This window comes from Uranotaenia lowii, chromosome 3 (assembly GCF_029784155.1).
Source record: "Uranotaenia lowii strain MFRU-FL chromosome 3, ASM2978415v1, whole genome shotgun sequence".
NCBI lineage: Eukaryota > Metazoa > Arthropoda > Insecta > Diptera > Culicidae > Uranotaenia > Uranotaenia lowii.
In genome coordinates, this window is record NC_073693.1 from 51,772,854 (window position 1) to 51,793,725 (window position 20,872).

General features: G+C 35.3%; 1 protein-coding gene across 3 annotated transcripts in view; it reads left to right on the plus strand.

Annotated features, from left to right (window-relative positions):
• Nucleotides 1-20,872, plus strand: part of LOC129758169 (PHD finger protein rhinoceros) — a 41,076-nt gene that overhangs the window by 1,699 nt on the left and 18,505 nt on the right. The window contains exons 2-3 of one of the 3 annotated variants that reach the window (XM_055755632.1): nt 5,261-5,281; nt 13,693-13,949. The gene's annotated coding sequence lies outside the window, so the exon portion shown is untranslated. Of the gene's footprint in view, nt 1-5,260; nt 5,282-6,384; nt 6,967-13,692; nt 13,950-20,872 lie in introns of those variants that run through there. The other 2 variants (XM_055755631.1, XM_055755630.1) reach the window with 2 other exon arrangements.

The following is a 20,872-nucleotide window of genomic DNA, read 5'->3' on the forward strand; positions in this document are numbered from 1 at the left end:
CTAAAACTATGACATAAATATAACAAAATTTTGAAAAAAAAATACAATATAATAATAACAAATATTACGAAACGCTGACAAAACTTTAATAAAAATATGGCAATGGTGATAAAAATATTACAAAAATATTAGAAAAATATACCAATTCTATGATAAATTTGACATTGAAATGGCAAAGCCATGACCAAATTTAAAAAAAAAACTGACAAAAATTAATAAAAGTTGACTGAATAATAACAACAAATTAGTAATAATGCCAAAACTCGAAATTAAAAACTTTGACAAATATTTGACAACATTATGGAAAATATGAAAAATGAAATAAAAATATGACAAATATAATAACTAATCAAAAATTACAAATACAGACCCCGTTCGTTTTTGGCAACACGCCCGAAAATTTTATGTTGCCAAAATCGAACGGTTTTTTTTGTCACTTTTTTATTTTTGATTTTTAATTCAAATTAGTCAAAATTTATGTAAAACCTTATATTAGCATACAATTTTTCAATTTGACTCAATTATATTAGTTATGAGCATTAAACATGGAAAAAATCATGTTTTTACTGTTTAAAACTATCATAATTAAGCCGAATGAAAAAATTTCATGCTAATATTACGTTTTACATTAATTTTTATTTGTTTAAAATGAAAATAAAAAATAAAAAAAAGACAAAAAAACGTCTTTTTTGGATGTTGCCAAAAACGAACGGTTTTTGCTCGGATGTTGCCAAAATCAAGCGGGGTCTGTATGACAAAATTTTGAAATAAAATAACATAAATCTGGCAATACTATGACCAAAATCTTACAAATGTGATAAAAGTATATGCAACAAAAGTATGAAAAAATGTTACAAAACTATGATAAAACAAAACTATGACAATTGACAAAGGTTGTCATAGTACTGTAAGATTTTTGTCATTTTATTTTAATTTTTGTTATAATTTTGTCATGTTTTCGTTTGTCATATTTTTGTCATAGTTCTGTCAGATTTTTTGTTCATTTGATTGTAAGTTTTTTTTATAGTTTTGTCTTTTTTCGTTCGATTATATTCGTTTTACCACCTTCTCTTCATACTGAAAGTCTTTTCCAGTACAAATGCATTCGATGATTACTCTTGTATTTGAACTCACGGACATTGGCTTAGGAGGGAATTAACATGCCAACTGAGTTACACATATCACAAGCCCATAGATTTTTATAGATTGTGTCATTTTTTCGTCGTATTTGCGATGTATTTTTTACATATTCATCATTAATAAATTATTATTATTATTATTATATGTTTGGATTTGTCTTTTTTTTTTAATTTTGTGATTTTTATGTCGTATTTGTCATCATTTTGTCATTTTTCTTACATATATTTGAAAGTATTTTGTTATATTTTTATCTCATTTTTCATAATTTTGTTAGATTATTGTCATTATTTTTGACAATTTTTTGTCATATTTTTTTCAAAACTTTATCATATTCTAGCCATTTTGCCTTATTTTTTGTCAGATTTTTGTGATTTTATTGTAAATTTGTTGTTATTATTTTGTCATTTTTGTAAATTTATTGTCAAATATTGGTCCTTATATTAGTTCTGTCAGGTCATTTCATTATCAAATTTTGATTATAATTTTATCATAATTTTTTTTTTCTCATTTGTCATAGTTTTGCCATTTCTGTGATTTTTTTCTCATATTTTTGTCTAATTTTGTAATATTTGTCATATTTTTTGGCTTAATTATTTAACCACATTTGGCGTGTTTTATCCAAAGTTTTGTCATTTGTCACTATTTTTTTGTCATATTTTTTAATTTTAGTAATAGTTATTCATATTTTCCCACAGTTTTGTATTATTTTTGTCAATATTACTTAAGTTTTATAACACTTGTTATATTTTTGTTTATTCTTTTCAGTGCTTTTTTGCAGTTCTCTCAAAATTTTTGTTAAATTTTTGTCAGTAATTTTTCATCTACTTTTTTATCCCTTTTACTGATTTCTTATATTGTGGATGGACCTTACGATTTTCAGTTATTTATTGCATTTTGAATTAAGCGGAAACCGCCATCTTGTATTTCAAAATGGCGTCGGACAGCCAAATTCGACTTCTACTTATTGAGTACTTTCATCCAATACCCATATTGTGGGAGTTTCATGTGCTTTTCAGTCACTTCCAGCATTTTAAAGTTGAGTGAAAGGGGCCATATTGGATTTCAAGATGGCGTCGGATAACAAATTCCAACTTCTATCCGTTTAGCCCCTTCACCCTATACACATATTGTGGGGCTTTCATGCCACCGGTCGTTTATTGCCAGTTATAATTTGTTTCAATAGAAAAAGACTGAAACCGCGTTTGTTTCGAAAATCCGCGCTAAAAAACCGTGCATTTTTCATTACCAAAACAGAAACGGCAATGATAATTAAATAAATAAACTTTTGAAAAAAAAATTTTTGATAAATCATTTTACGATAAAAAATATCCGAGAGAATATTTTCAGTGTATGTCCGGATGAACAGGATGAATTCGCGCGATCCAGCCAGGTGTTCGCACGAAAATTCGCTTGCACTGTGGCCGGTCGATGTTTTTTTCAACGTGTTTCAATGAGAAGCGGTTTTTCGCGCGAATTGGAAATTCGCTTCGCACTTCGCACCGCGCTCACTGTGAATTCGACCTAAAAGTCCTGTGATCAAAACTCGCGGAAATTGAGTCGAAAGAACAACTCGTGTCTTGTCTTTAAGATGTTTTAAAAAACATAGTAACCGATTAGATGAAAAGACGAGTAGTTTGGGAGACGTAAAACAGAACGGAAGCCAATGAACTTTGTTGCTGTGGAGACGTCTTACTTAGAGCGGATAGGATTGTTATTCCCACTGAACTTCGTGATAAAGTGCTACGAGTTGCACATGAGGGTCACATCGGAATGCGTATGATGAAATCACATTTACGTTGTGCTGTTTGGTGGCCAAAAATGGATTACGATGTAGAATAATTTGTTTAAAAAATGTCGTTCGTGTGCATTAGTAGCGGCTCCAGAACCACCAATTCCTATGATAAGGAAAGAATTACCGTATGGGCCTTGGGAAGAAATTGCTGTCGATTTTTAGGTCCACTTCCTGAGGGACAAATGCTTCTGGTAATCATCGACTATTATAGCTGTTTTGTTGAGGTTTGTGAGGTGGAACGAACTGGTGCGACAGAAACGATACTACAGTTGTCTAAGATTTTCGCTCGTTATGGTGTTCCGAGAACGCTCCGCGCTGATAATGGACCACAGTTCAGCGCCGCTTGTGAGGAGTTCAAAGGATTTTGTGAAGATATGGGTATTCGATTGGTAAACACAATTCCTTACTGGCCTCAACAAATCGGAGAGGTGGAGAGGCAGAATCGGACGATACTCAAGCGACTTAAAATTGCTCAAGAATTAGGCGAGGATTGGCGAATTGTTTTAAGTCAATTCATATTGAAGTATCACTCAACACCTCATCCTACGACAGGACGGTCGCCTTCTGAACTTATGTTTGGACGTAATATACGCAGTAAGCTTCCTCAGGTACCTCGTGAAATATGGCAAGATGAAGGTGTAAGTGATCATGACAGATTGATGAAGGAAAAAGGAAAAGTTTATGCAGATCATAAGCGTCGAGCTCACGAAAGCGACATTCAGGTGGGTGAAAGAGTCCTAATCGAAAGATTTAGGAAGGAAAAGAAATTAAGTACGGAGTTTTCACCAGAAGAACATACGGTTATCAAGCGAAATGGTGCAGAGGTAGTCTTACGGTCGTCAGTAGACGGAAAGAAATGTAGACGTAATACAATGCATCTGAAGAAGATACCTGATATTTCTGAGAATGAGACTACGGTATTGCTTTCTGAAAATAAAGAAACACCCGGCTTGAAAGCTGCAAGTTCTAGTAGTGAGAAAGATGCAGAAGGTCAACCAATAAGGCGCCCAAGGGAAGAACCAATCAAATTTAAGGATTATGTTCCGCATTGATTAATAATAAAAGAAAAAAGAGAAGGGGGCTGTAGTGTCTTGTCTTTAAAATGTTTTAAAAAACATAGTAACCGACTAGATGAAAAGACGAGTAGTTTGAGAGACGTAAACCAGAACGGAGTGACTCAAGGATTCTAAATAAATTATAATATTTTATTACGTGATTGTGTCCTTATTTCAAGTTTACGAGAATCCCACAGATCTCTCGCATCGTTCCATTGCTAAAACGTTGAGAATCGCGAATTCCACGGTGTCGCGAGTGATTAAGGAACGATTGTCCACCGATCAGAAGCCCAGAAGTGAAGTAAAGAGTATTCCGTACAACACCAAAACACCAAAAATTACAACCGCGTAGTTGGGGCCTTCTCGAACGCCTCCGTTCGGGATGTGGCTAGAAAGCTGCACCTAAGCCGAAGTTTTGTCAAGAAGGTCAAAACTAAGGCTAGGCTTCGAAAGTTCAAGGTACAAAAGGCCCCTAATCGCGACGAGAAGCAGAACAAGTCCGCCAAAACCCGTACCAGGAAGTTGTAACTCAACATGCTGACGAAACTTGAATGCTGCATCATGGACGACGAAACAAATAAGGCCGATTTCAAACAGATTGCGAATAAATTCCTTGTTTGGCAAGCCATCTGTACGTGCGGGAAGCAGAGTGCACCCTTCGTGATCCAGGATACGATGAACGGACAAGTGTACATAAAACAGTTCCTCCAGAAGCGGCTGCTTCCTCTAATGAAGGCCCACAACGTCCCAACAATCTTCTGGTCGAATTTGGCCTCATGCAACTACTCCAAGGACGTGCTGAAGTGGTATGCGGACAATAAGGTCAATTTCGTGACGAAAATGTTCAACACTCCGGAGCTCCGCCCCATCGAGAAGTACTGGGCGATTATGAAGCAGCACCTTTTTAAACGACCTAAGGTAGTGAAAACAGTCGAGGAATTGAAGAAAGTATGGGTTTACATGCAAAAAAAGGGTGGATTAACAGGTTGTACAGAATCTTATGGCCGGGGTTAAGGCCAAGGTGCGGGCATTTGCGTAAAGACTGTAAATAAAATACGAGTAAAATGGTAAAATGAAGTTTAATAGTTATTTTTCAATCCCTGAAAATTTGGTGGCAATCGGATGAAAACTCGAATTTTGCGAATCAATTTTGCGTGTGTTCATCGTAGACACCCTTAATTAAAAACTGCAAAACCATTTCCGCCGTAATGATGATATCCCACTTTCCTGTTTTAGATTAACTTACAATATTTTCATTTTTCTTCCTTTTCAGAGCTGTTGATCCATCTCTTGAGTGAGTAAACCACAAATGAGCAAAAAACGTATTTCTAAAACATATCCCCAAAAACGCAGAAAAGATCGTGAGAAAAAATAATAGAAAAAAAACACATTCTGGATTTTAAGGTATGTTGTTCAGTCGACTATTTTTTTAAAAAGGTTCATACTGATACTCATAAAAAGACGTTAACACAAGAAAGAATGAGGATACAAATTCTTAGCAGGAAAAAACCATGAAACGGCATTTCTGTAGTTTTTTTCACCTTATTACACTTACGTAGCAATGTTTTGTTTTAGATTTTCAAAATTTTACAAGCCTGTTAAATTCAAAAACTATTATTATGGAATAATCAGAAATTTCCTGACGGCGAGAAAATCATCAAAATAAATAAAATACTAGCCTTTGAAGATGAGAGAGCCTCAAAAATTTGTACGTTATCACAGCAATCTATCAGCAGATAATTTTTAAAATGTTAATTGTAGGCGATCCCACCACGTTACAATACCAACTAATGTTGTTTTATTTTAGTTATCAGTGAAATAAGATTTTTCATTTTCACCAGAGGTGTACCCCGTAGCCTTTAGATAAAACTGACATGACGATACTAATGAAAAAGACAGGTTAAAAATTTCAGGTTGGATTTTTATCCTTCAGATATGTTTTTATTGAGTGTTCCTGCGTTACGAAAGATGGAGTTATTAGCAAAACCTTTTCCTATGGAACCCTCTAAACAGTATTCAAGTAAATTTGAAAAATTTAGATATTGTTTTATCAACATTTCCACACATTGTTTACAATAACGTAAAACATTACTCGTTTTCACACCGAAGACTCTCATTATCGATACACCTTGTCGAGTAGAAACAATCTCTACCCCACACCAAAGAATGAATCATTTTTTCGATCATCGACACGAAGGACAGCGAGTGAGTGGTGGTAGGTAGACGTGAATCGAAACTTCGAAAATGGGAGCGTACCAGTGAGAGAATGGGAGAGTGCACGCAGAGAGCAGCGAAGTGTGAATGAGAGGATGAATGAATGAACTGCTGCCAGTCGAATAGCAAGTAGCTGAAGAAAAGGCAGTGCCGAGGAGTAGAAGGAGGACACACACATATCATCAAGAAAAAGATGGAAAATTATAATGGCGGCGCTGCTGCTGTCTCGCCGTGTCGATAATTTTCTACAAATTAAACGCATTATATTCGGTTCGGGACGGAATTAGTACCCGCGTACTGACGTCGGAAGTGACCCTGGCCTTACGGATGGCCAAATCCGGGTGCGGTAGTGCCGTTTCGAGGAAATATTTGGTGAAAACAATGGTGCGCTAGCGATTTGTTGTTTACTCTTGTGCGACCAGGAGGAACTTTTTCACTTTGGATTGTTGGATTTCTTCTGTCGTCTTGTATGTAATATGTCTACGATGATTGGATTGTAGAGATTTGGCAAGCACTAAAAGGCTGAATAAATGAAAATTAATCGTGGATCAGTGACGGGAAACAATCGGTTAGTTTTCGATATTCGATTTCATTGATCGAGATCCAGGTGGAGATCCCAAATGATGGCCTGGCGGAATTGGATTACCATGGCCAGTACGCATGAAAAATAAGAAGATAAGCACCAACTCAGACAGTGACAATGAATGTAGTTCGAATTGCTGCTACAGATTTTCATTTCTGGACATTACACAATTGGAAGAAAAAGTGAGTGTCTTGTATGTGGTACCATTTTTTTTTCTTGGTGGGGTCCCTGTAAGATGTTGAAATATCACTAATGGAACGAAAAGAGGAGTGGGAACCAGTGGAAAAAATGCAATTGCGAAAATGGGGGATAGCATGAATCGATTTCCATCGATCCTTTCTCATCACTTGGGCATGGCGCTTCAATGTATGCAAGCAGTTAAACAGAACCGTGTGACAAAAATTTGTGGCTGGCAAATATTTTTGGAAATTTTTCATCCGTTTGTATCATGCCAGATATCGATAAATTGATATCATTAACGGGTAGATGGTCTTACTGGGTTCATCCCCCGGTTCCCGAGGCTCAAACTGTACATATAAAGGAGGACAGAGCAGCACATATAAGAGATACGCTGGCAGCTACAACTTGCCTGCTCCATACCTTCTCCTCTCTTCGACCAAGCGGCTCACCTATAAAAAGCATATTATTCGATTTGGTTGGTATACAATCTAGCAGTAACATAGCATAGCAGCACCGAGTTTTCTCCTACGCCGCACTTGGCTGTCTTTCCTCCACGTCTCCGGTGGCGCAGGCCCCACACACAGTACCAAATTCAACCATTCAAACCAACAGACCGCGCGCTCTCACTCGCTGCCTCTTCTCAATATGCTTCGGTTTTACGATGGAGCGGTGGATTCTCCACCATCATCATCGTTCGTCTCGTAGTGCCCCATCATTCCCGTTAGTTGGGCAGGCTGGCAGTCAGCTAGCTAGCAGCCAGTCTAACCGTTCCTTCTCCGCACAGAGAGCGCTGCATGATGGGTCCGGTTGACAACGGGGAGCAGTAAAAGTCCCAGAGATGCCAGAATCTTGGTGTCGAAGTCATTTTTGAAACTGATTAATTGAAATTCAATCGACGTCAGGTGCATGCTGAATCAAAACATGTAGGATTACTCTAAATCTTCCTATTTGGCTTAAATGTTTTAGTGACCACTTTCTTACAAGCCAAAAGATTGATTAACATTTAGGAGCGGAGCAAAGGTTTAAGAATATTTGGAGTATTTCTAGATCGGTTCATATATTTTTAACATGTGCGTTAAGAATGCTATATTTATTTAAACAAAATCACCGAACCGATTGATTGCATAACGAATAGGAACCGGACATAAAAAAATCAACAGCACTTGATAGTTGGTGCTCAAAGTTGTTAGAAACTGTGCAATTGAGGTGAACACTTCCTTATTACACCAAACACATAATTCCTACCTAGAGATCAATGAGGATTTTGTTTTATATGTACCTGATGCATAAACCGTACCTTTGTACTGAAGAACTGTTCTTTATTATAAGAACGTTTTTATTGAGTTTTAGCTGGTGAATTCAGCTGGAGTGAATGGAGAAAAGTGAAAATTTAGGTGTAAAAGATTTTAACAATTGAGATTTATCAGATTTGGTGAGATTCTACTGTGTTATAGTATATCACGCACAAAGCTTGAGACATCTAGCTAAAGAAAGGATTAGCTTTGCGGAAGCTAATGGCTTTACATATAAACAATTTCCGGCGATCCGGAAACAAACGGTTCAATCGATTCAACTGTATATCGTCCACACCAATCATCGTAACCTTGGGTAAACCGAGTAAATAAGTTGGGAGCACTGTTTACACAGTATCTAGCTCTTAATTCTGTCGATTTCGTAGCGCACTGCTCGTGAACACCTACAGCAAACAACCCGAGTTGTTCAGTCAGTTCAGTAACTTTGCTTATTGTTGTTTGCTATAATCCGCCGTCATCGTCGTCTGCCACGGTTGTTCGGCTCTCTATGAATGTGGGCACCTCATGAATTACTCTTCGTGCCTCGGCTCTTGTAGTGGTGGCGTGTGACCCGTTACTCATTCTCTACCATTCATTCGTGTATTACCAGTGAAAACGAACCAGCCAGCCAGTAGTTATCCATCTATCCACCAATCCATCTCTCTGTCATACTCTGCTTCACACACATGCAAACACACATACACCGAAAGGTGCCAATCTGGTTGGTTCCAATTCCGAGACTGATCCGCGCGCTCGATTTCTTGCTTTTTTTTCGTTTTCTGTTTGTCGACGGCCCTCAAATTGAGGCGCACTTTTCTTGTAGAGCATTTTGCTCCTTTCATTCATTACCCCGCACGAGATGTACCGAACGGAGTGCGCTGTTATGGTGCGATGCGATGGCAGCAACAGTAGCGTGGTGCTAAACAACACTGACCATCAAGCTACGGCAACAGCAAATCACTCTGCGACTCTGCTGAGGGTACCTTGTTATCGACGTCGTCGGTTTCTTCGTCATCAACACTGCAGCCGTCGACCATCTTTCCCCTCATTCCATCGTTCCAATGTCGCTAGAGGTTTTTTTGCTCGTACGTGCCCGATGCAATGTTTTGCAACTCGTTGAGAGAACAACAGCAGCAGTAGCAGTAAGGTGCTGTGGTGTTGAGTTGAGTGTGGTAGTCCTTCAACAGTGCAGTTTATTTTGCTGCTTATACCTACATATATGGAAGAGCCATAAGTGTTTTTTTTCTGCTTCGCAAAAAAAAATTGGATTCGTGACTGAGAATTGAGACAATATGAATAGACGTTTCGAAGCTCCAGAGAAAAGTGACAACATGACCTAATTGTTTTGCGCTGACAATGCGATGAGGCGAATGCGCAGGACAAGCTGAATCTGGCACTTTCTGTGTAGATCCTGTCTAGTAAATTTCTAAGTTACCAACCACACAAAAAAGTCTATATATTCAAATACACAAGAACTTCCGATAGAGCCAAAAATTTAATAAGGATGTTCAATATAAGATATTTTTCATTCTATTTGGTACGTTTTTTCACCTTTTCTTACTCCTGGAATTTATGTGTTGCTTTCCTTGGTATGCTATTTCAACAAAAACAATGTTGCGTGTTTAATGAAAGGGAACGGGAGGCTAAACATTTTCTTAAGTTTCTTTCGGATTTAACAGCGTTCTGAAATTAGGTAACAATCCACTTATCCACAGAAGGGAGGACTGGAGTGACTTGCTTTCATTTTTTTTGTTCTTATCATAGTTTTCTTTTGGAAAATTTCAATGTTTCGTTAAATTCACAGTTTTTGACAGCATGTAACAATACATAGTCATGCACAAAAATTAGGACGATTTGTTTGTGATGCAGAAAATAAATTAGAAGCTAGAGCAAAAAAAAAACTATTATATAACTATGAGGGTTATTTTAGGATATGTTTATAAGAAAAATTAAAATGAAGTTTTTTGTTACTCTTACTTTACATTTATTATTTTCTTCATTTTCAATGGAAGGATTGATTAAAAACATCCGCTGTAAAATCTTGAATTTTACATTAGAGAAAAAACATTTTGAACTTTGGAACATATCAAATGTTGATAATTGAATTTTATTTTATAAAAATATGAAAAAATTAATTTTATTCCAAGATTGTAAGTCAAAGAAAAAACCCTTTCCTATATTAAAATTTGTCAAATGATTTACTTTCATTAACAGTTATTAAAAATAAAGGCTAAACAGTTCTGAAGTTCAAAATAATAACTTTGTTAATACAACATGTTCAGTTACACTGACAAATTACAAATTGGAAAATGATAAATAAGAAATTAATAAAATAAAAATAATTAGTTCCAAGTTTTATTGTAAATATTGAAAGCACTAAGATAATACAAATTTAGTTAACATTGCGCATTAAAATTTGACTTTAAAATTGCTACTCCCAATCAAATCAATTATAGATTAGATAAAGTAAAAATTATGATCGATAATAAAACATGATTTAAAAAATAATGAAAATTAGAGAAACTTGTAGATTTAATGTATCGGCCTAGCGGTGAAAAGTGATGTCCTTTTTAGTAGGGACATCTAAAGATTATGAAGTGTTTTTTTTAAATAGGTGGATAGAAGGTTAGATGAAAATGAAAGACAACATCTGACTGACTGAAAATGAAAGACAACATCTTTCATTTTCATCTAACCTTCTATCCACCTATATAAAAAAAACACTTCATAATCTTTAGATGTCCCTACTAAAAAGGACATCACTTTTCACCGCTAGGCCGATAAATTAAATCTACAAGTTGGGGAGAGTGGGGTATCGTGGGCCATGGGGAAACGTGGGTCACTTTTAATATCGCAGATGTGTGTTGAGATAAAAATCTCAAACCAACTGTCATCGTCGTCGCTTTGCGTGAGCATATATTCCTATATGTAGTTGACTGAAATACGCATCATATGCTTCTTTTATTTATCAAGCTAAAAAAAGTTAGAAAAATTTACTTACATAATTAAAAAAACACCCGCTAATTTCATCGATGGGGAATCTAACGTGCATAACAAAAATATGCTCATACGCTTATGATCTTAGTTTTGTCATGATCTTTCACATGAAAAGGAATTTTTGATGAAACATCAATAAGTCACACAAACGCAACCAATTTGTAAATCATAGCTTGTGGGGAATCGTGGGCCACACTTCTTGAATCACCTATATTTTTATGTTTTTTACACATTCAGAACTTAAAATACGTTTTACCTATCTGCACAGTTTTCTTATGCCAAATGAAGAGTTATGAAAAATATTTTGCCCATCCTATATAAGAAATTTTGCCAAAATGGTCGCGAGCCAGGTTTTTTGATCAATTGCTTTTAAATAACGAAATGAATTAGGAAATCACACTTTTGGGTCAACTCATAAACTTTGCATGTTATTTGGTCAATTTGGATTTGGTGGCCCACGATTCCCCACCATTTTTCAAATTCCAAAAAATATTGCCTTTTTTCAAACCGTCAGAATTTGGAGAAAATAACTTATTGAATTAAAAAAAAACCTTATGATACCTTGAAAATGAAGAAAACCATTCCATTTTTTATTTTCATTTTATATTCTATAATAAAAAAGTTATGAAACAACGAAAAAAGTGGCCCATGATTCCCCACTCTCCCATATAAATTACGGTGATTGATCCTTCATAAAATTAGAGAAACTTTCATGAATTTTCAAGGTTTCAAAGTTTAATAATTTAAGATCTGAATATTTTGTCGCTATCAATTGGAATATTTGGTCCCGAAAAGGACAGAAGGTGGAAACTATGTTTTTGTTATTAAAATTTAGTTTTGGTAATATGGAGTTTATAAGCTTTAAAATGTATCAGTTTAAAGTGAAATCAATCATTGATAACTAATGAAGTAACAAGTCTACGGTTACAGAAAAAAAATCTGATTCTGAATTTGTTTTTTATACCCATTTAATTCAATTAAGGAATAATATTCCAAAGATGATGATAATGATGATGATCAAAAAAGTTAAATTCTGCAGTTTATAACAATTTGGAAGGATATCATAACAAGTATTTCTGACATTATGAATAAAGTTTTGAAAAAATTGAACTCTTTTAACAAAATTTGTTCCAACCTGCTAAACGATTAGATTTTGCTTTAAAAATATCTAAAATTCTATGTGGCTTAAAACTTCATGAAAAATGGGAAAAAGTACACAAATTGAAAAACTTTTTCGCAGAACTCAAAATTACTTGAAGTCTTGAGGAAAGTTGAAAATTTATTATTACTTTTATTTTTAGATGTTGTGTTTTTGTTTTGATGTTTTGTCTAAAAAATGCAGAAATTTCATAAATGATTTTAAAATATTCAGTAATCATTCAAGTTATTCAAAAAACAAACGCTGTTAGTAAAATTGCGTTTTTAGACCCAGAGCACCCAAACTAGTCAAAATTAGCTATTAAATTATTTTCACCTCGTAGGATGTTTATGCTGTGGCCTTGTGTAATTTATAAAAACGTTTTGAAATGTGATGTTGATAGTTAGAAGAACAAGAAACACAAAATATAAATGAGACTGCAATTTGTTTGTTGAAGAATATTTCATGTCAGCAAAATTTCTTGTAAATCAAATTTTTGTGTAAATTAAAATTTTTAGTAATAAAGTAGAGGAGACTAGGATTTAGATTCTATTTTACTAATTCCGATGACCATCGTGAGTCATGATACATGGCTTCCAACTTGTTGATGTATAATATTCGTATTCGATGAATTAACTTTGAAGTTAAAATTCTGAGTTTGTTTGGTTACACTTCTGAATGAAAACCCATTCTAAAGACGAGGTAGGGTTTTTGTATGTCAAGTTTAGAGTTTCAATGAAAAAGGTTGATGAATTGCAAATCGACATTTACAATTAAAATTAGTTTCAATTTGTGAACGGCAATATGTATGTAATGTCGGAAAATAAAATGTCTGAAGCCTACGGTGATTTAAGACTGATTTCCGCCGGAGACGAAACAAATTTCTGACTTTCTTGTAACACTTATTTTACACCTTCAAAGATCAAGTAATTTCTCTTTACTACTTCGAAAATTTTACTTGGAAAAAATTCTTTGGGGGGGGGGGGGGTTATAAACGTAGTCCTGAAGAATATGGTTTCTGAACACTCCAATAAAAAAAAAGATAAACAGTGCTAGTCTTTCACGGTCGCCATGCAAGTAGTTTCATCTTTTGCCTAAACTTTAGATCATTCCTTCATTTGGATACAGGGATTATGATACAGATAATGTTAAGGTTACAGAATACTCTGATGTTTTACATTTATAAGTTTTTCACCTGTTATCTTAATTTGGGCAAACCGTAGTTAGAAGAATACCTAGGATAACTGAAATTTCTATAGAATGAACGTATGATTTATACTGTTCCTCTTGTTTTTTTTCAGGAACACTAAGTTCTGCGTATACGTTACGACGCACCACCCCAGCAGAGGTGGTTGGCGTTGAACCAACAAAAACAACGGTTACTGCAGCAGCAGCATATTCGCGTCAACATACGACAACACAATCCCAACTAAGGGTATCTGGCGGTGCAATGTAAAATCAATGGCTGCTCTGCATATTAAAGTAGCTTCCCAGAAGGAAAACGCAAATAACAGAAGAAACAAAAACAAACAAAAATAATAGAAAATATCCACAAAGTGTAAGTATAGGAGAGGCGCGCGCGGATATTCGTTCGTTGGCAGATTTCTCTTTTCGGCGTTACATTTTGCCACCTTCACTCTGCCAACAGCTAGCTAGCTCTAACAATCGCTTCGAGCTGGTAGCAGATGATCGTGGAGTGACGCAGTTCGGGCGAAGAAATGCTGCCGCGAACGAAGAGAAAGAAGAAAAAAAAACGATTTCATCGATTGTTTCGTATTTTGTTGGAACGGATGGTAAATGAGCTGTGTCTATGGGTGGGAATATTGCCTGGAGATCAATTTTTACGTCTCGAAGTGATTTGGTGTTGTTTTGGCGTTTCCGTTTTCGTCGTGATCTTCCTACGGTGGACGGATGAATCGCTGCGGAAGCATTCCACCGTTTCGTTTGGGGGTATACTTTCCGATCTGTTGTGTGGCTTCCGGTGGGGTTGTGGGATGTTTTATGGATATGAAAAAAATTTTAAGATGTAGAGGTTATTTCCAAAAAAAAGTGAATATACTGGTACGAAGTTTCTAAATGTTTGAAGCAAGCCTCCGCGTGATGTGTTCATGGCGATATGCTGACCTCTCTCGGTTTCTTACTCTCACTCACAATTTGTTTTGTGACTATCATCTCTCCTGTTGTTGCCCGGTGGTGAAATGTAGACATGTTATTCGCGGATGCTGTGACAGCATTTCGTAATTGGTGTGACCGTAGTACATCACTAAACAACCTACGAACGGCGAATCAAGAAGCATTCCAGCAAAGTGAGAGTCTAGTTTAATGGATCATGGATGAAGTTGCAATGATTATATTGAATTTACTGGGGATACTCATTGGCGTGGTACGACTCTCGTATGTGTATAAGTAGTGGGTAGCATTCTGTGGACCGTCGGATGACGAAAGTCGCTGGTGAATCAAATGGGTAATCTATACCACTTAAACAAGTGAAAGATGCATTGAGGGTGGGTTAATTTATAAAACTCAAACGAAGAGTTATGGTATGGTACCGCAAGGAATTCGGTGTCGACGACAATGAAGCAAAAAGTGTCTGTGTAAGAAATGAAATTTCCATTGCACTCTTTTATGATGTCTGCCAGTTGAATTCTCTCTTTGACCATTACTATTTTCTCTCGTGAAATGAAAATACATTTAGTGAACACTCTCCTGATGAATATTGGTGTGATGATGCTGCTGTGTGAATTCGTGCCGTCGGTCGTAAGAGTCAAGCAAGAGTGATATAAAAGATACACGCGATGAATGACTAGCACGACGACTTCGGTGAAGATAGAAGAAGAGAAATTGACTATATTCGCAAGCTGAGAATAAAGCTGCCAGGCATGAACTCAATGGCAGGCCGTCAGTCGTAAGTTCGGAGGACGGCTCCTCTATATACACAACACACCAGAGCGTCAGCAATAATAATAACAATATACAGCGAAAACCCGAAACCTCTGAAAGCATGTACCTATCCGTAATGCTGTAAAGGGACGAGGAAAATACCCATCATCGGGTAGCAGCCAGCACAAATGTACTAATGACAATAATAATAACAATAATATCAAAAATAATAACGACAAAACGTGAATATATTGGTATAGGGGTGGTGTTGGTGGTGTGTAATTTTTGCCTCTAGAGTTTTTTTTTTCTGTAAACACCATAGAACTGAACTGTACACCACTAGCAACGAGTAGGTGAGAGGTGCAATGTCGTCATTCTGTACCTTCAAAGTGCGATGTGCGGATTTGTTTATTTGTTCTCGCATGTGTGTTGTGTGCTCGATGTCCGGAGGAGCCAGATTAGCTTCATTCTTTTTCCGCGTTTTCCAATGCACATTTTTGAAAATAAAGGGAAATTACTCTCAGTATTCCAGTAAGAAAAGATTTGATATCAATTGTAAAATCGATAATATTCGTTAAAAAGCCGCCTGAAAAATCGGTTTATGATACATAAACTGATGTGAGATGAAAATAAGTAACAAACAGTCATTTTGGATTATATCATACGAAGGAAGAAGCCGTTCCGAAATAACAAGATCTGAAATTATGGGGTTGAATCGCTAAATTTCGAACACCTATCCTAGAAATTTGCAAAATTGTTCCAAATAAAAAGTCACACAAGTTTCTTTGGAATAAAGTTGATAAAACGGCTTATGGCTGTTCCTCAGTTACCTTTAGGGTCGGTTTGTCGATTTTGTGGGAAATTTGAGTTGAACTAGCAATCAAGCAACGGTTTGTTTACAATCTGAGCACCTGGATTTTTTTTTTCAACCATAACCAAATTCGTTAAACAGGATAAAATCCTAGAAAAGCATACTTTAGCAGCAATATATCGCACTCGATTTTGTTTATTAACTGATTTCCTAAAATATTTTGACTGACCCTTTACGTTTGAAGAAATATATATTACCCTACTGAAGTTTTAAAACATTAATTTGTACGAACAATGTGAACCTTTTTCTTTACTCAAATGAACCTAATGATTATTTTGCAAGAAGACTTTTTACTAATCTATCTTTTCCAATAGATGATATTAGATTGTTCTAAATTGAGCCCAAAAACGGCTTTGAGTTCCCTTTGGGTTGGAACAAATAACAACTGTTCAAATTTTGGTGGCTCGAGAATCTGACATGGGCTGTAGCAGAAATTCTATGTTTTCATGGGAATAAGTATGAAAAAAGTGACTTTTTTGTTGAAAAAAAAATCGTGCAGCCTTGCCATTACATTTTTTTTAAGTTGAGTCGTTGAATAGCTTCAAATTGTTTTAACACAACAAAAATGTGTGATTTCCAATTGAAAATCTTCATAAATAAAAAGCAATTTCTGTTTGTTTTGTCTTTAATAAACACAGCCATCTTTAGACTAGAGAGCTGAAATTTGGCATTAGTTTGTTATGGGCAGGAACAATGAAGTTTTACGGATGACCCATTTTTACTCACATGACTTTTGGTAAATGAGAATAGCAGTTATTGATTCAGTGAAATGATATCATTTCATTTCTTATAAAACAACAGAACAGGTTTTAAGTCGTTATTTTGAGTATTATATAAGTTATGGCCCATCAAATTTGAAAAAAATAATTTCAGAAATTCTTGATTCATTTCAATACGATTTTTCTTTTCTTTCCAAACCTTGTTAATTGGGTGCAGGAAGGTGTTTGTGATTGATTGAGATTAGAAAATTTGTTAGAATTTGCAAATCTAAAGAAAGTTAACACAAATCTAAAGAAATAACAGCAATTTTCCAAAATTTCCTTTTTTCAAAAAAAAAAATAATTGGGTTTTTGAATTTTTTTGCATACTTTGTTCGATATCTCACTACACATTCCTTAAAATACCATATTTATTTTAATATCAAACATATTTTTTGTCATCAAATCTCTTAAGAATATCCAAGCGTTTCTGAGATATTGGGATTTTGATAAGAGTGGTTTTAAAACAACACTATGCATTAAAGGGGGTCATCTATACATCACGAATATTGTTTTAGAGGTATTGACGTTTTCATAGTTCGAATTGAGATGATAATTTGCATGTATTTAAGGACGAAAAATTGTATTTTAGATGTCAAATTTTGAGTCAGGGGTCGGCCAAGGGGGTCGTCCATATAAACTTTTCACTGTTTTTTTTTTTTTCGATATTTCCGTTAATATACATCGGATTGAGGTGAAAACTGGCACACGGGGGTTTCCAAAGACAAGCATTTGATTTCAATTATCAGTTTTGTCATCCATATTAACTGTTCAATGTTTTGGTGATATTGAGGTTATGATGCATTAAATTGGAAGAAATTATGCACACGGGAGTTTTCAATTGGTCTTAGGTTTCAAATTTTGTGTCAGGATTTAAAAAAAGGGGTCGTTCATATTAACTGTTCTCAGATTTGAATAAAATGACGTTATTATGAATTGGGTTGGAATGAAAATTTGTAAACGGGGTTTTTCGAGCCGAGAAATTAATTTCAGGTTTTAAATTTTGTGCCAGGGGCCAGCTAAAGTCGTCCATATTATTAACGGGTTTGACCATATTCATGTAATTAAACTTTGGATTGGAAAGAATATTTGCCACGAGTGTTTTTAGTGACGGACAATCGATTTCAGTTATCAAATTTCGCAAAAGATGTCAAAAAAGGTGTTTTCCAGATTAACAGTTGAAAATTTTGCTGTATTTACGTTATCATGCATAGAATTAAGATTAAAAGTTGCACATCAGGGTTTTACGAGACGGGTTTACTCATACAAATTTTGTATGAGGGGCTAACAACAGGGGTTGTCTATATTGAAAGTTCATTCTTTTTGCTATATTGGTACATAGGAATAAGATGAAGAATTCGCAATGGGATTTCTAAGTGACGGGTTATAGATTTAAACTAAATACACTGCCAGCTATAAATTTGGGATCCCCCCTTCAAAAATATGAACATTTCGATCAGCCATATCTCAGCCATCCTATGACATACTACAATTCTTCAGATCTCACTCGGAAGATCGTGAGCAAAACCTTCTTTGTATTTTTTTTGACTAAAAGTATATGTTAAGTTGATCTGACTTAAATTTAGCTTAAAATTCGAACATTTTCTAAAAACTGCACTTCAAATTCAAACCCGATCATCTCGAGATGGGGGGATAAAATTTCAAAATTCGATTTGCATTCGAATCCTTTTTCCATACTTATCGGAATACATTTGTTTAATTTTGTGCAAAAAATTTGAAATGTACTTAAAATATAGAAAATAGCTTCGTAAGATTTTGCCCAACAGTTTGGGATCACTCCGCAGTATGGTGTAACGGCCAAAATATTTTGGGATCAGTCTTCTAAAACATTTTTATCTCAAGTGTATCTCTATGATCACTATTTGGTGAAAATTATCAAAAAATGATCAAAATTTAGCTCAAGTTCTAATGAAGTTAGTCTTAAAAAATAGTTTCAGTTTCGATGCTTTGGAATAATCCAAAGTGCATTTGCACAAATCATCGAATGATGATAACCCAAGCAACCGAAAGTTTAATATCTACCTAATCGTGCGCCTCGACAAAGGTTCCAAAGCGAATTGGTACCGAATTTTCTCGAATGCGAGCATGAAAGTTACAAAATGATCCTTTTTCTGACACGTCAACTGCATCACTCAGTATCAAAGTTGCAAATAGGGCCTCAAATAGCCTTCTATGGACTTGAAGTTCCTTAAAAAGCCTTTTTTTGTGACATGTCAATGGCATCCATTCAGTATAAACGTTACAAATTTTGTCTCAAATAGCCTTCTATGGAATTGAAGTTCCAAAAAGTTTTTTTTTTTTTTTTTTATGGCGTTTAAATAGCTCGGGGAGCTGACGCTGGAAATGAAAATTAGAATAGTTTGGAGAAGAAAATTTAAAGTTTAGAGAAGGCAGCGTAGAATAGTAAGCGATCTTGAGACGTTGGTTAAACCATCAAGCACTTCATTATATCCATGGAATATGGATAAAATGCAGTTCAAGATAATAAACCAACCCCTCCCGATACCAGTTGGAGGAAGGACATGGGCGGGTTCGAGACTGGCCTCTACATACTCCCCACGCATCTAACTACATTTAATTTTTGTGTTATTAAAGGAATCATTTTAACTTATCTTATATGTTTTTCCTTCCTTCGTCGTCGTCTGTTGAACGTCTGCTTCGTGTCTCCGCCCCAATTCCACTGGTATGTGTGATGGGTTTCGTGATAGTTGTCTCGGGGTCCAGTCATCATATGACTCCGAATCGTATGCGCAGGGGTATATGAAAATAAAAGAAAGAGAAAAGGAGAGGAAAGAGAAATATAAAGGAAGGAATTAGTTCTTGCATGAAGTAATTGAAGTGTTATTTGCTGTTTTTCCCTAATTTTTTGCCTTTCATTTTCTAAATTTTGAAATTTTTGTTTTTCTTTTTAGAGTTTTTCCATTTCTTTGCTAATCATACTATTTTACCAAAATATGGATGTGAGAGTTTGTTTTGCTTTTTGGAGCAAGCCTATTTCAAACTAATAAAAATTCTAGCTCAAATTAATAGTAGAAGTAAGCTACCTTATTCCTATCACAACATCACAAAATCATGAAAATTTACCAGAATATAGATATTAGAGCACATCTTACCGTACCCTACCTACCTCACATAGTTGAATGTTAAAATCCATCATAATTAACAAAAAATCTACATAGGGGTTCTATTAAAATATACCGCATGCCTATTGTAAAATGCCCGAAATCAGTAATTAGGACTACCTACTCATTGTTATTCTTCAAAACCGTACATTCTAATATATACTTCCATAGATGAATTTCAAACTAAACCGAAAAACGTAAAGATTTGCTAAAAATGAATAATTAAATAAAAAGCAAAAAAACGTCTTACCAAATGAAATATAACATTTTCCAACAACAGCATTCCCATCCAATGAGCCTCTAGTTCTTGTAAAATGCTTGATTTAAGAATAAGCCAACGAAATTCATAAACCGCAAATACACACTTACTAGAGCATTGGGGAGGCGAATACCATAACCTTTACCTAACATCGTAATACTTTTCACACGTTTTCTCTATTTTTAATTCTACAAGACTAAACCATCTAACTACCTAACCAAACGAATTATGCCCTATTGAAAGTATCAACTTTTATTATGGTAAATTGTGATACTTTCACTACCAAATGTTGCGATTGTTCTGCGGAAGGGAGGGCAAGTGTTTCAACTCCCATTCATCTTATCAACATGGATCATGAAAAAAAAATAGACATCTTTGAACCTACTGCTGAATTTAAACTAAATAAAGATGTCAAGCTCCTCTTCTAATTTAGGCCATATTATGACACCATGTTTAACAAGATTGTGTGTAACGACACTGTCAGGAAAATGATGGGTTGATCCATCATTTTCACAAATATACACACCGCAGCCGTTAACCCATTGCAACTTAGGGTACGGATGGAATTGA